Genomic DNA, 15,359 nt, shown 5'->3' on the forward strand with positions numbered 1-15,359 from the left:
GTCCCAGGACAGCAGCAGGCTGAGGCTGTCACCTCCTGCTCCCTGTAGAAGGGATGTGAATGTACACCTCCCCCATGTGGCAGATGAGCAAGTGAGGACACGTGAGCCTCCCTGCCTGATGTGGGAACATCTGGTGCCACCTTTGTTTCCACGTGAACTCCGGAAGGGCCATGAGAGGTGTGTGCCTCGGCTCTGCACTTAGGCTGACAGGAGACTGAATTGTGCCAGTCACTTTGTGTCCCAGGAGCTTCAGCTGTAAAACAGAAACGATAACCTCGCCTTGTAAGATGTGAGGGTGAAAGTAGAGTATCTGCCACGCTCACCAAATCCTGTGCCAGGGAACTTTTACAGTAAACCCTCATCTCTCTGCCATTGCTAAATGGAGATCATCTGCCCTTCCCCTCGCCTCCATCCCTTAGGTTAGCAGTGAACTCTCAGGAGGTATTCTTTTTCTTATGTATGCAGCTAGGTTAACGGTTGAGGTTTCTATGCTCAAAACCTTTGTAGGTTCTACACATAGTAGGCTGCTCAAAACCTCAGAAGGTTCTACACATGGTAGGCATCCTGGCATGTCTTGATGACCTGTATCACAATGCCTTGGAAGGGGGACATTTTGTCACCAGGCCAGTCCCTATGGGGCAGCACCCAAAGAGACAGGGTGGAGACAGTAAGCCCAGGATGTAGGCTTTCATACTTCTCAAGGTGGCTGGAATTTCCATCTCTGTCAAAGCCACCTCTCCATGTCCTTGCCCTACTGTGACATCTGTGCTTGTGTGCTGGTCTTGAAGGTGATGTGTTTCTCTCATCAGATGGAGCTCTCTGTGTCCGCATGCATAGTCTAGGTACCGGGTGCTCAGGAAGCAAGCAATACGAATTATGGAGTAAGCCAGTAAGCAGCATTCCTCCATGGCCTCTGCTTTAGTTCCTGCTCTGACTGCCTTTTGTGATGGACTGTAAGCTGTGAGATGAACTCAACAATTTCATTCCTGGTTTAGTTTGGATCTGTGTTTTATCTTTTTTTTGTTTTGTTTTGTTTTTTTTTGTTTTTCCAGACAGGGTTTCTCTGTGTTGCTTTGAGCCTTTCCTGGAACTCGCTTTGGAGACCAGGCTGGCCTCAAACTCACAGAGATCTGCCTGCCTCTGCCTCCCGAGTGCTGGGATTAAAGGCGTGCGCCACCACTGCCCGACTCTGTGTTTTATCTTAACAGCAGAAAGTACCTAGAGCAGGATGCTTTGAAATTTTGGGGAAAATAGGATGTAGTTGTCAGATGTACCATAGTGGGGCTGAACGTTCTAGGCCATTCATCTTCCTGCCAAGGAAGTAAAACCTCCGGCTCCCACTGCGCAGGTACAAGCTGCTCCCACTACGACGGACTGCACGCACCCTCTCGGATCAGGAGTGGAAATAAATCTTTCCTCCCTGACGTCACTGCTTTCAGGCTTTTGGTCACAGTGTATAAAAGTAATGCAGAGAGGTGGAAGGATGGGCAGGCTACAGTTACAGCTGTGAGCAGAAACACTCCAAAGCTGGTTCAGATACAAGGTGTGAGAGATGTACAGCGCCGAGGCTGAGCATCTGCAGATGACCATGCCGACTGTAATTTCCATTACCGTGACAGAATACCCCTGACAACTGAAGCAGTGGAAAGCCTTGTTTTGGCTCCTGGTTTCTGAGGGTTTGGCTCCATTTATTTGGGCCTATGATCAGAGCATGTGACAAAGAAGAGTTGTTCACTTCATGACCATCTGGAAAAAGAGCCAGGGTACCTATATCCTCTTCGGTTTTATGCTGCCAATAAATTCTTCTAATTAAGCCGCTCTGCTTCCCAACAGTGCTACATACTGGGGGCCAGGCTTTTCATACATAGACTTGGGGGATGCTTCAGAGCCCAGCTCTGGCACTGTGCATGTGACAGATGTGGGCAGAGGGGCCGATGGCTGAGGGAGCTCACAGTCTGTCCAATAGCTGCACTCTCCCACAGAAGGGATAGTTGAGCTGTGGTTTTCAGGTCCCTAACCAAAACTGTAAGGGGATTGCCACACAATTGCTGACATTCTGGTCTCCTGTGCATTTCCCTGGCATAATGCTTTGGTGGAAGAGAATTATGTTTCTATTAAATGATCCAAAAAAAAAAAAACGGCAGAAGAAAGACGGATCAGAGATGAGAATTCTCATAACTAGGGCAGTTAAAAGAATCAGCCAGCATGAGTGTTCTCCAGGGTCGGTGTTCGCTCTTTCTTGAACCCCCATCAAATTTTACTGTTTTATCTCCCTAACCTTTTAGAGAGTAAAGTCCAGAAAAGGCAGAGTACACACACTCAGAGGGCTGCCCCATTCCTACCCCCGGCCCCCAGAGAATTCTGTGACTTTACAACCTCCGTGGCAGAAACAAGAGCCAGCCCTTCAACACTTTGTGCTCCCATGGAAGGAGGAACCTGATTGAATCATTTCTTTCTTTAATATCATTTCTGGGGAAGGGGGCAGGGTGGTGCTGAGAACCTAATTAGTTTACTGGCCTCAAAGTGCACACAAAACACAGCCCTCATTCAGGCCATGACTTTCCGTGGTCCCCACCACGGGACAGTATTTCTTCTGGGTTTCTTTCTCTCCCAACACCTGGCCTGCAGCAGGGTGTATGGGCCAGCTTCCAGTCTGGTTAAAGTAGCATTTAAACTTCTGCAACGTATTTTAAGCAAAGCCCTCTTCGGCTACCTTGGATGATGATGCAAAAGCAGCATGTTCCAGAAAGTGGTGGGTTTAGGATTAAGAAAAGAAGTTCAACCGAAGGCTTTCGTTTTACATGTCCAAGGTGCCTTGGCCTCTTGGAGGATGTGTGCAGTGGACTAACTGAGGTGGCCCTGAGCCACCCTCTGTCATTTGAAAACCTGTAGGGTTTGGTGGGGAATCAAAGGCCTGCAGCACACCAGTGCGGCTTCCCAAGTGGCATTTTAGAGGCAGGCAACCTAGGGAACAGCCAGGCCGCTGGGCGGGAAGGTTCCTTGTGCTCATGATATGTATCTTGAATAGATTAGATAGTATGTATTATACACTGGGTAAGAAATCACAGCCCACCCCATTACAGGACCACTTTGAATCTCCACTCTCTACTCAGCTCAGTCAGATTTTCTTGGGCCAGTGCCAAGCAAGTCATGCCTCGGATACAGAGATAAGGAACCGCCAGCCAGTAAGTGTAGCCTCCAGGGACCAGGACTCAGCGGCTCAGGAGACACACACGGTTGGTGGTCCAGTCTGCCTCTCCGGGGGACGGCCCCCTCCCTCCGCTGCCTGGGGTCCAGGTGGGGAGGACACTTCTGGGGGTGACCTGGAGACCCCGCTGGCCCTGAAAGCCATCTGCAGGCGCGATGCGCAGGGCGGGCGGGCGGGCGGGCACGCGGCTCGGCGGGGCGGGGAGCGCGGCTCAGCACAGCGCGGCCAGGGCGCACGGCCCCTCCTGGCTGGGGCTGCGCGCACGGCCGCCTGGCGCCCTTCCAGCGCGGCGCACTCACGCGGGCGGCCGAGGAGGAGGCTCCAGCCTGACTGACGCCTCTGGAGCCGCTGTCTCGGTCCCGCCGCCGCCCGCCCGGGCCCTGCAGCTACCGCGCAGCCCGAGTGCGCGGGGGCACGCGTGGCACCACACGGACAGGTAAGCGCTGTCATGCCGCGAGCGTGGGCACTCGGGAGGTCCCTGAGGTCCTGGGGCGCGGGGGCTTGGCTCTCGGTGGAGCCTGGGTGGCGTGTGTACTGTGCAGAGGGCTCCGCAGGCAGCCTGGCACCTGGGACCCATCCCGGGGGGGACTCGTAGTCCGGGGCGTGGGCAAGGATGCGGGATGCGCGTGGGCCGAGTGCAGAAGGATGCACACTGTCCTGCACCCAGGGACAGGCGCCCTGGAACCCAGCTCGGGGAAGTAGCCCTTTGCTGGGGAGTGGGGACAGTAGAGGAGCGAGTGTGAGTGTGTGCAAGGTAGTCTGGGGGAGATTTTAAAACTCGAGGACGTATTTGGCCACGAAGGCTTATTTCATACTCCTTTTCTTCTCTGCTTACCTTTGAGTCACACGCAGTAAGAGAGAGAGAAAAAAAGTTAGGAATGTTAAGTGTCTGCAGCGAACGCTTGGGTTGTGTTTGTCTTTTCCTAGGCCTACCATTGGGTGCCAGCGCTGCGCAGACGGGAGGGGGCGAGGTGGGGACAGATGCAGGCGACTGACTGACGCCGGCCTTGGGATGGGGAGGAGGAGCGTGGGGAGCCTTCGTATGGGTGGTTAATCGCCACACGTCTTCTTACGCCTTTTCCTCCCTCTCTCCCCCGACCATGGCAATTGAAAATGATAGTTTTGAGGTCCCCCGTTGGGGTATTTCTTGGCTAGAACCGGTAATCTTGAGAAATAACCTACAAATGATGTGGATCTCGTTTTGGAAGCAAATTGTATGTAATTCGGTTGAACGCACGCCACGGAACACTAGGAATTACTTTTAGTGGATCCAGTTTACAGTGACCGCGCGGTGGCTTGCTGGGTTCCTGTAAAAAATGTGGCTAGCAGGGAGAGCAGAGAATAACGGAAAGGTCTTTGGCCCCTAATGATGGCCCTTCCTAGGCAGTTCCTTGGGAATATTTGTGGTTGTGAAATGTGCTAGCATGCCTGTCAATGAGAGGGAATGCCCTCGGATGTTTACATTTAGAAACTACTCATCTATATTTAAAAGGGAAGTAAAAATACAGCCCAAACACACTCTCCAGCAGCAAATGACCAGGATTCAATGCTCTGCTTATAGGAAGTCGGGAACACGATTTTGAATCACTTTCAAGTCTGTGGTTGGTAATCCAAGGACATCACAGATAAGAAACCGGTGTGGTAGTTTATAAACAAGGAACATTTAAAGTATGATAAGATGAACAAAGCGTCAAGTAATATTTCTGAAAATAGTTTCTAGTGGTAGGTAAGGCTCCTTGATGGCAAGTCAGCTTCCTGCAAGCCCTGGGTCTGTCCTGACACTGCCAGAGTGCGCCGCCCCTCCCCGCCCCCCCGCCCCCCCGCGCCCCTTTTATGGTTGAGTGGCTGGCTTTGTCAGGGTGCTTCCCTGCCCCCGCCAGGTTTGAGCTTAGGAGAATGCCCACAGAGTCTGGACCCAGCCAGCTCACTCACCAGCAGTGTTTTCTAAAAATCAAAGACAAATTAAGGTTAACCCCTTAGGCACTTGTCAAGTCTTTTAAGCATGAGATACTTGATGTTTTCTTTATCAAATGCTTTTTCCTCTTATTTTACATATTCCCCAGATAATGAGCAAATCAGAAGATATTCACCAGTATCAGCTACCGTGTCTCTGATAACCTAAGATGTAGGAAGGAAAAGAGGCATTTGCGTTCCATTTTGTAGGAAACTTCACCAGAGATATACAAGCACTGAATGAATGTTAAATTCGGGTATCCTTTCTGATCATGTGGTCCAATTGGAGGAGAAAAAAATTCCAAGAAATTATTCTTTTACCTAAATAAAACTACTCGGTATCAGTTTTTTTTTTTTTTTTTTTTTTAACCAATAATTGAATTCTGACGAATGAGAGTGCAATGCACTTTGCCAAGTTGGAGAGAGATGGTCACTGCATCATTAAGACAGCTGATGATATCTGACCTTCCCTCTCGACTACAAGAAAACAATTTTATCATGGTCTGCTTTAATATGCCCTAAATCATACTTCTCCAGGGGTGTGCTCCAGTAGTGGGAAGGTCAGGGTTATGATCAATGAATGTTCTGGGTTTTTATTTTTTGAAACATATGACATTGAAACCTAACATTTTAACAATGCTTTGCACAGACTCATGTTTATTTTTGTGAGCGCTTAGGAATTCAGAAACAGGGGCGTATCCAGAATAAACCAGTAAACGGGCTGTTTGTTGAAAGCATAAATCTCTTCAAGTTGTTGTAAACTCTGGACTGTTGGGTTTTTACCCCCTTTATCACCGTTGTTGTGAATTGGGAAACTGTCCTAAATCAAGGGTGGCACACGCGTACATCCTTGTTTTGATGGCGAGAGCAGAGGCAGTGGTGTGCTGTTAACCTGATGCGTATTTGTGTAAGAATAGGGGCATAGTTAAAAATAAGCAAATATTCCCTGTCCATGAACTAGCCCTTAAAGCAAATATTCCTCTAAATTATGTCTGTGCCAACTAAAATCATTAGGATTTACAGGTAATTGCCGGCATCTGATGTCATCAGGGCTGTGAAAACTGGGTGCCTGGCAACAGTTGGACCTCAGACCTCCTTGTCTGCCTCACACGGGGTGTCCTCTGCCAGGTTTATTTTCCCATGTGTCTCACTGCAGATACAAGGTGGGTTTCAGCTTTCCATGCATCCCCAGGCTTTCTTGAACTTAAGCTCAGGCCCAGGATGCGCCCCCCTCCTCACCTCTCACCACAACTTCTCATTTTGTAGACTCTGCCCGTGTGCGACCTCCAGGGAAGTTTCTCAGATCCCCTTGGTGGCAGGTGCGTCTTTTTCTCAGGCCTTAGCATCTCTTGTGTTGCTTAGCATTAGGTTGGCCGAGCCGAGTGCTCAGTTATTTCTTCCCCTGAGGTGATCCTTACAGGAGGGGCCTGTGTTTCATCTACCGTCCGTATTCCTTCACTGCTGACTGCAGCGCTCAGCTCAACATTCAGTCAATAAATAATAATTAAATGAAAAACTCTCCTTATTGAACCCGTGGTCCCCTCTGAAATAAAATCTATAAAAGCATTTCACCCAAAAACTAGGTCTTAAAAGTCCATCTTCAGGAAGCAGGTGTTGAAGGGAGCTGAGGACTTGTGGAGAAATGGTGAGGGTCAGCCCAGAGGGGGAAGCATTCTGAGCTCAACCCATCCCAGGTGGACCCCCACATCCCCCCCTCCACACACACACACCAGACTACTGTAGCTGAGTGTTATAGTCAGGAAAGCTCTGTGATAACTCTTTTGTATTATCAGTTTTCCATATCAGATTCCCTAAAAATACAATGGAAGATTTTTTTAGGAAAGTCCAGGTTTTAATATAATACAGCCACCACACTAAAACTCTGATAGGATTTTAACAAAAAATTACTAACAAAATCCACTGATGGCCCCTCCCTCTGAAGTCATATCGAAATTGATGATGTTTTAGTGTGTATGTTCAAACTCCTGATTTGAGCTTTTACCTTGTATTCTTGTCAGATGCTTTAATATGCACCAAGTTCTGTTCACCAAACTCAAATAGAGTTAATGCATGGCAGTGTGAAAACTAGAATCCACATAAATGTCAGGCCTAGAAGATACATCTGATTGTACCGTTTTGATTGGAAAGCTCTAATTAACTCCCCATCGACTTCACAAAAATCCAAGAGGCTACATTTTAAAATTTAAAGCCAGTTTGGTGTAAAACAAAGTTCATGAATATGAAGAGATGGGTTGTAAATGTGCACAGGTAAGAACTGCAGCCCTTCGGAGGTCACGATACTGAAAGCTGGATGCTTCTTTGCTCTTCTTCTGAAGTCCATATTTAATGTAAAGGGAACAAGTGCAGCCCATGAAATTAATGCCCAGGAGGTTTACATAGATCGGTTGTTTTTTCTAATCAACGTTTGAGTTGACCATACAAAAGTGCTAAATATGAAGTCCTCTCTCTGCCTCACTGCTGGCCTCCACTCCAGTTCACTGTATTTCTTCTTTTGCCTGTTTCTCTGCCTCACTCTTTCTGCCTTTCTTTTCTCTCTTGACTGTGTCTCTCTGTCTTTGTTTATGTCTCTCTCTCTCTGCCCCCTGTGCCCCCATCCCTTCTTCCCTCCCCTTCTCTCCCTTAGTTCTTAGTTTCGAGAATTTCATAAATGTGATTTAATCATATTCATCCCTCCTCCAACTCCCCTCAGGTCCACCCTGACCTCTCTGGCCACCCAACTCTGTCCTCTTTGTTTTTTGAACCATCATATCAGTTTGTGCTGCCCATATACCCTTGGATGTGTGGCCTTCTACTTGAGTGCATTGACCTATGGAGGGCCACACCTTTAAGAAAAACTGACTGGCCCTCTCCTGAAGCTGTGTATCAATGGTCAATTAATATCTCCTCAGTTAGGGATGGGACTTCATGCCCACCTCTCCTTTCCATGCTGGATTTTTTTTTTCCAGGTAGGGTCTTGCTGTGTATCCCAGGCTGGCCTTACATTTACAGTGATCTGTAACACAAATCTTAAATGGTCTTATTAATAAAAAATTTAAAAAAAAAACTTGAGAGCCAGGTATTGGGGTGAATTCTGAAAGATCAGAGAAGCAGAACAAGCCACAGCTAGCCTCACCTCAATAACTCCTTATTGGATCCTGTTTCCACAAATCTTCAGACTGAATGTTCCTGAGTCCTCACCCGAATGGATCTGAGCTGAACTGCTGCTAAAAGCCTCAAAGCTTAAAAGCCTCTAGTTCCTGGTCCTCATGCCTTGTATACCTTTCTGCTTCCTGCCATCACTTTCTGGGATTAAAGGTGTGTGTCACCATGCCTGGCGGTTTCCAGTGTGGCATTGAACTCAGAGATCCAGGTGGATCTCTGCCTCCCAAGTGATAGGATTAAGGGTGTGTGCCACCATTTTCTGGCCTCTGTGTCTATCTAGTTCTGTTCTCTGATCCCAGATAAGTTTATTAGGGTGCACAATGTATTGGGGGATACAATATCACCACAGTGATCCTCTTGCCTCAGCTTCTCGAGTGTGGGATAATAGTCATGTGCCACCAAGCACAGCTGAAATGTGGTTAATATCTGACCACTTACAAGACTGTAAATTCAAGTGACGGCTTACAGAGGTCTGGAGATGGTGGACACAGGAACACTTGGGGAACCGGAGGTTAAACTCCCTGATTCAGAAAGGGCTTTCTAGAGAGAGGGGATCTTTTGCCTTCAAACCCAGCTTTAATCTGTAGACTATCTTCCTCTATGTGGCTCAGTGCTTTTCACTTCAATCCCTCCGAAGCCTGTTGGGGCTGAGTGTGCGTATGTGTTTCATGTGCTATGGAAAGTACAGGGCAAATGTGCAGGACTTTCTTAGGCACGCTTGATGTGTGATGAATGTTCAACTGAAGTATTGGTTTTTTGGTTTTGTTTTGTTTTTGTTGTTGTTGTTGTTTTGTTTTTCGAGACAGGGTTTCTCTGTGTAGCACTGCACCTTTCCTGGAACTCTCTCTGTAGCTCAGGCTGGCCTTGAACTCACAGAGATCCGCCTGGCTCTGCCTTCCGAGTGCTGGGATTAAAGGCGTGCGCCACCACGAAGCATTAGTTTTTAAACTTCTGGAGCTAATATTGTCTGCTTTCAGAAAACGATGACAACCCAGGAAAGGATTCAGAGTCTACCTATTTTCTGCTTTGTGGTAGGGTGTTTGACCTCTCCCGTTCACACTGCCTTACATATTAATGAGCTCATCTTTTTGTTTTCTGAGAATCAGAGAGAGCTGGCATTTGGGAGGAGCAGGGAAAGGGCAGGCAATTTTAAAGCTAGGACATTAGTACAGCTGGGACAGTGTGCGGCTTAAAATGATAGGGAGGTGAGAGCCTCGCAGAAGGCGGATTGGCAGATGCCCCCAGGAGGCAGCATCTTTTTGGCCTGGCACTAGCAGAGTACTAGGTCCCCACATCACGAGAGGGTCTTAGCAGACTGGCCGAGGAAATACCTCAGCAACCATCTTGCCTGTGGGAAATGAGTCACAGAACACACTTGTAAAGCGAGACCCCCCCAGTGACGGGTGACCTCCAGGAGTGATGGTTGACAATGGCAGGGGAGACCGCGCAAAGCCAAAGACAGTGGCGGTAAACAAGACGGTGAGAAAATATGCCGCGTGAGGAAGGTTGTAGGTGCAACGAGCCTTTCTCCTGACGCGTTTGCTTGCTTGTTTGCTTTTCAATCGTCCTTCTCTGTTCTCTGCCAGCAGTTGAGTTTCCTTCTCAGGACTGTGAGTGGGATCAGAAGCTTTGTGCACATGCGTGCTTCCCAATGGCTTATTGACTAATTCTGTGTTTACACAGGTTGGCCATTCGGTGCTGGCTGTTTGTAAACAGTGACAGCTGGTGAATTGATGTTATTTCAGAGACACGTCCTTCTCTTTGCTTTCTATTGTGATTACAGCTAAACCACGGGTAAAATACACTGTATAAACAGTTTTCTGGTTTTCCATGTGTTGATTTTTAAATGTGAGGATATTGTAGATGCAGCTTCAGAATATAAGTATGTGGGGTGATGGATGGTATTTATTCTTTTCACCTTTATTTACCCTATAACTACTGCTTATCCGAATTGCTTATGAGACCCCACCCCCCAACCAGGCTGGAGATGGGGACATGCCACAAAATAAGAAACAACATAAAAATAAAATCCTGGACTCTACAGACAAGTTGACAGAGAGTGAAGGAGAACGGAAAGCCAGATGTCAAGATGGTATCCCAGGGAAGCTGTGGACCCAGAGTGGAGAACAGTCCTGAGCTAGGCCTGATCAGAGAAGCTTTATTATCTACCTACCTACCTACCTACCTACCTACCTACCTACCTATCTATCTATCTATCTATCTATCTATCTATCTACCTACCTATCCATCCATCCATCATCCATCTCTCTATATCTATCTATCTATCTATCTATCTATCTATCTATCTATCTATCTATTAGCTATCTAGCTATCTGTCTGTCTGTCTATATTTGTATCTATCATCTGTCATCTATCTATATCTATTTTGTATCTCTCTATCTATCTATCTAGTGTGTGTGTGTGTGTGTGTGTGTGTGTGTGTAGTGGGCAGCCATCAATGTAGAGATACATGAGTTATCAAAGTACTGAGAATAAGAGACTGGGGCCTCAACTGTCTGCTTGGGTTTCTGACTGTTGTTCTTGGGTAGAACGTCATTGCTCTGTATATGAGTTCTCAGCCACTCGAGGTTCAAGAATACAAATATGAGTGAACTAGAAGTCTGAGAAGAAGAGAGATTTTTTTTTTTTTGTAGAAATCCCTGTGAGAATGTCAGGACACTGAGGCAGGGGGATGGTGTGGTTTACTGCACCTGTCTGGAGGTCACTATTGTTTGTTCCAGTGACCTCCACTGTCTCCAGAGTGAGTCTGACTCTCCTACAAGGAAAGTCAAAGCGTACCACCCCAGTCATCAGGCCAGGCATCCCTGCAGACAGCTGAATAAAGTCCTTTGGTCTCTGCCCAGTGATGCCTCCTGGTTGGCCTCCTTGGGAGGACTGACAGACGTAGAGATTAGGCATTGCAGCTCATCTTGAGCCACTCAGCCCTAGCACAGGCCCAGGCCATCCTGGATTGCCCAGGTTCAGGTTCTGCCTTCATCTCCCCTTGTCCTCTTCCCCAGTAGCTTGTGGGGGTTGTGGACCGTAGTGAAGAGATGGGTACAGGGGTCAGGGCTAATCCTTAGACAGGGGAGAACTGTGTAGTTTGAAACTGTGGCCAAACGAGAACTTTCAAAGGGTTGGAATAGGAGGGCTGCATAAAGTTGGGGGGACGGACGGACAAGGAAGACAGTTTGAAGGGGTGTCACGTGTCTAATGGCCATATTGACACCAGCAGATCGGGTCTTGTGGTACTGACGCACCATCACTTCTGAGCTTCCCCGATAGCCACCATAACATGGCTTCCTAGTGAATTGTTTGATTCAACATGTCACTATGGTGCCAGGCTGGCCTTGCAATCACTGTCTTCCTGTCTCAGCCTCCCAAGTGCTAGGGTTATAGGCACATGCTATCCCACATGAGTTATTAGTGATTCCTCCGCCCCTCGGGCAGCCAGGAAACTCAGGCACCCTCAATACACACACATACACATCTGTTTAAAAACATTAAAATCTTATTTATAGCCATGTAAGCCTTTACAAGGATTCACATTCAAGTTAGTATTCCGTATAACACCACTTGAAGCAGATAAACTATTAAATGTCCAGAAGGAGTTGTATGTATTGTATAGTCCGCCTTTTAAAGAAATTCATTGTATGACATTAGCAAAGCCATGAATTTTAGAGCAAAGGCTAGACTGATCACATGAGGTTTAATAAAGCAATGGTTTCTGTCATTGATAAAGCTGGACTTGGACCTTTGCTCACTCTACATTTGTTGATGGCGCCCTGCATCTGGAGGCATGGTGCTGGCTTTGAGGAGACTCTCAGCCTTTTTTCAACAAACATAGGGATGAAGATGCCTGTTTGATGCTGTGGGAGCCCAGTGGGCAGGAGAGAAGCTCCCTGCTGCTGCCTGGAGGCCACTAGGGAGGGTTTCCAGGAAGTCGGCTTCCTGAAGGAGGAGCAGAGGGAGTCTTGAGGCTGGAAATCCAGGTTAGGAGGCCAGAAGAGCATCAGTGAACGCTCCACTCCACTGTTTGTTAAAAAAATATATATATAAACTAGATAGTTCAGAGTAAAAAACGAGGGTGGGGGGTTGGGGGGTGGCAATCCGTGCCAATGTAGCACTTTTAATCCCAACCTACAGAAACAACGGTGTTCCCATTGTGTTACAAGTCACAGCAAAGTGTCCCATGGTCCGTAGCTGGATCTGCTGTGGACTCATGGAACCCGCTGAGGGATCCAGATGGGAGAAGGATGCAGGAGCAGTTGCATGGGACATCATCGGGATTTGGCGCCCTCCTGAATGTGGGGTTGAGGAAAAGAAGACAATGTGGTTTGCCCACGAGTTACCAGGAGTCGAGCTGGCTCCACATTCCAGCTGAGCAGCTGGCAAAGGGTGGCCAAGCTCCAGCAGCAGCACACTTCATGCCCTGGCACCTGCAAGGGAATCACCGCTTCCTCTCCTAGTCTGCTGGTCAGAAAGCTTAGTGGTCACTGAAGAACTGAGCGTTAAAATAATCGCAATCTCTGTATGAGTAAAAACAAATAAAAATTTTAAGTATGTTTTAATTTTATTTATTTATTTATTTATTTATTTATTTTGGTTTTTTTCGAGACAGGGTTTCTCTGTGGTATTTTGGTGCCTGTCCTGGATCTTGCTTTGTAGACCAGGCTGGCCTTGAACTTACAGACATCTGCCTGGCTCTGTCTCCCAAGTGCTGGGATCAAAGGCGTGCGCCACCACCGCCTGGCTCTTAAGTGTGTTTTTAAATGAACTTCAAATATTCTTGTGCTTAATTGTGTAGTATAATGTAAAATGGTTGAACCCATAATATTTTCAGGTGGTCAGCCCTGTTGTACTCCTATTTCAGGAGGGATCATAGTCAGTTTTATAGTTCAGACTGAGTGGATCTTCCCATGATGTCTTGGAGGTTCTGAAATATTGGCTGCTGTAAACATCAGACTGTTACTCCCTGAGAAGAAATGTGTATTTCTGCTCCCTCCTACCCCCCAAATACTTATAGTTTGTTGTTGTCTTGGGAATCTTTGTAATATGTTATTTCAGCTGGAGAACGTTTTTAAAAGATTTATTTTGTGTGTGTGCATGACTGTTTGCCTGCATGTATGTCTGTGCACCACATGCATGCAGTACTTATGGAGGCCAGAAGAGGGCATTGGCTCCCCTGGAACTGGAGTTATGGATGATTTGAGCTGTCATGTGGGTGCTGGGAATTGAACCTAAGTCCTCTGGGGAATTGAACCTAAGTGCTCTGCCAGAGTCATCTCTCCAACCCTGGTTGAAGAACTTTTAGAGTTTACATCATAAGACAAACTGATCCAGAGAAAATAAAGCTGAGCAGTATTGATTAAAGCTGTATAAAGTTGCTGTCGGTTGGTTCTGAGGTAGAAAGCAGATCTCATTAAAAAATTAATCTCTCTGGGGTTTAGCCTCTAATTCCTCCTTCCCTCGGTGTTGAAGCAAATGTTATTTTTAAAATGGTACTTTGCTCTAAACCCCAAACCACCGCCATCAGAGGAAATTGATATGTTTACATGATTCTGCATTTAGTGGGAGGGAGGGATCTGAAGGGCAGGCAGAGAGCCAGGGCTCACAGAGCTGGGGTGTCCTTCACAGAGCAGCTCTGAAAGGGATTAGCCTTCTGGTTATCTAGAAGATTCCTCAGCATTTTACTTCATCAGCTGTTCGGATTTCTACGAAACCATGACACATTATTTTAAAGAATTAATATTGATTAAAAGCATTTCTATTTCTGGCAGAGAGAGAAAGTAAAAGCCCTTGAAGGATAACAGAGCACATCATTTGACACTTGGAATGGACTCTTGCTTTTACATGATAAAAAATAAACGTTAACCATTTAACCATTTTTGAATTTAAACTTGATGGCATTGTGCATGCTCATACAGTGAGCCCATAGCCACTGCCCATCTTCAGGACATTTCTTCTCAAACTAAACTTAGATGCCCTCTGACCAGTGGTCCCTGTCCTCCTTCCATCCCCTCAGGTCATCTCCATTCCATGTACTGTCTTTATGACCCCATAGAGATTCCACACAGGACGAGTCCTCATCATCTGTCCTCTGTGTCTGTTTTACATAACTCAGCAGTGTTTCTAAGGTTCATCCACTTTGCACAAGATGCCTTTTCTCTGCTTGTGGCTGGAAAACAGATACGTCCAGTGTGTGTCTCATCCTCCCAAATACCAGAGTTATAGGAGGGAGGTAACACGACTGATGTTTTTCCCCTTTGTAATCGTTTCGCTGTTGTTGAATTATAGGATTTTATTCTTGATGGTGATTCTATGACAGATATACGAATTGTGTAGAATCTGGTACATTCTAAACAAATTTCATATCTCCCCCACTCATGTATTACATATATGATATGTCTAATATATATCCTCACTCAAGCATGTTACTTCTATAGAATTTAATAGCAAATGACGTGTAAATGAAAAATTCAATTATTAAAATTTTTTCCTGCTTCTAACTGCGATCAGTCTTTAGGCAGATTGTGGCTAGGTTAAAAGGCATGTACCCCACATAATAGGTGGTGGTCACTGTGGCTCAACACTGGTAATGTAGTTTCTGCTCTTTAGGTGGCAATGGGGATGGCCATTTGGCTTTCATAGTTATGGGAACTTTTGTTAGTGAGGATAGAAAACTGTCTTCTCTAGAGTCCTTGCTTTCCCCCCAAATCTTTTCCCTTCTTGTTTAAAATTACCTTAAAGCATTTTAAAGCAGGCCAATTAGTAGCAAGAATTTTTAAAACCTGGTTTCGTTTCTGCTTTTGAAGTATTGATATATTGGATAATTTTTCTCTTTTTTAAAAGATTTATTTTTTTAATATGCATACAATATTCTGTTTTTCATGTATCCCCGCAGGCCAGAAGAGGCAGCCAGATCTCATTACAGATGGTTGTGAGCCACCATGTGGGTGCTGGGAATTGAACTCAGGACCTCTGGAAGAACAGCCAGTGTTCTTAACCTCTGACCTATCTCTCCAGCCAGGATAAT

At 46.5% G+C, this 15,359-nt stretch overlaps 1 protein-coding gene across 1 annotated transcript in view; it reads left to right on the forward strand.

Annotated features, from left to right (window-relative positions):
* The first annotated feature begins 3,470 nt into the window (after positions 1 to 3,470).
* Smad9 (SMAD family member 9) overlaps positions 3,471 to 15,359 on the forward strand; it is a 46,423-nt gene continuing 34,534 nt past the window's right edge. The window contains exon 1 of the mRNA XM_028873368.2: positions 3,471 to 3,644. The gene's annotated coding sequence lies outside the window, so the exon portion shown is untranslated. The remainder of the gene's footprint in view (positions 3,645 to 15,359) is intronic.

Source organism: Peromyscus leucopus, chromosome 6 (genome assembly GCF_004664715.2).
Source record: "Peromyscus leucopus breed LL Stock chromosome 6, UCI_PerLeu_2.1, whole genome shotgun sequence".
Classification (NCBI taxonomy): Eukaryota; Metazoa; Chordata; class Mammalia; order Rodentia; family Cricetidae; genus Peromyscus; species Peromyscus leucopus.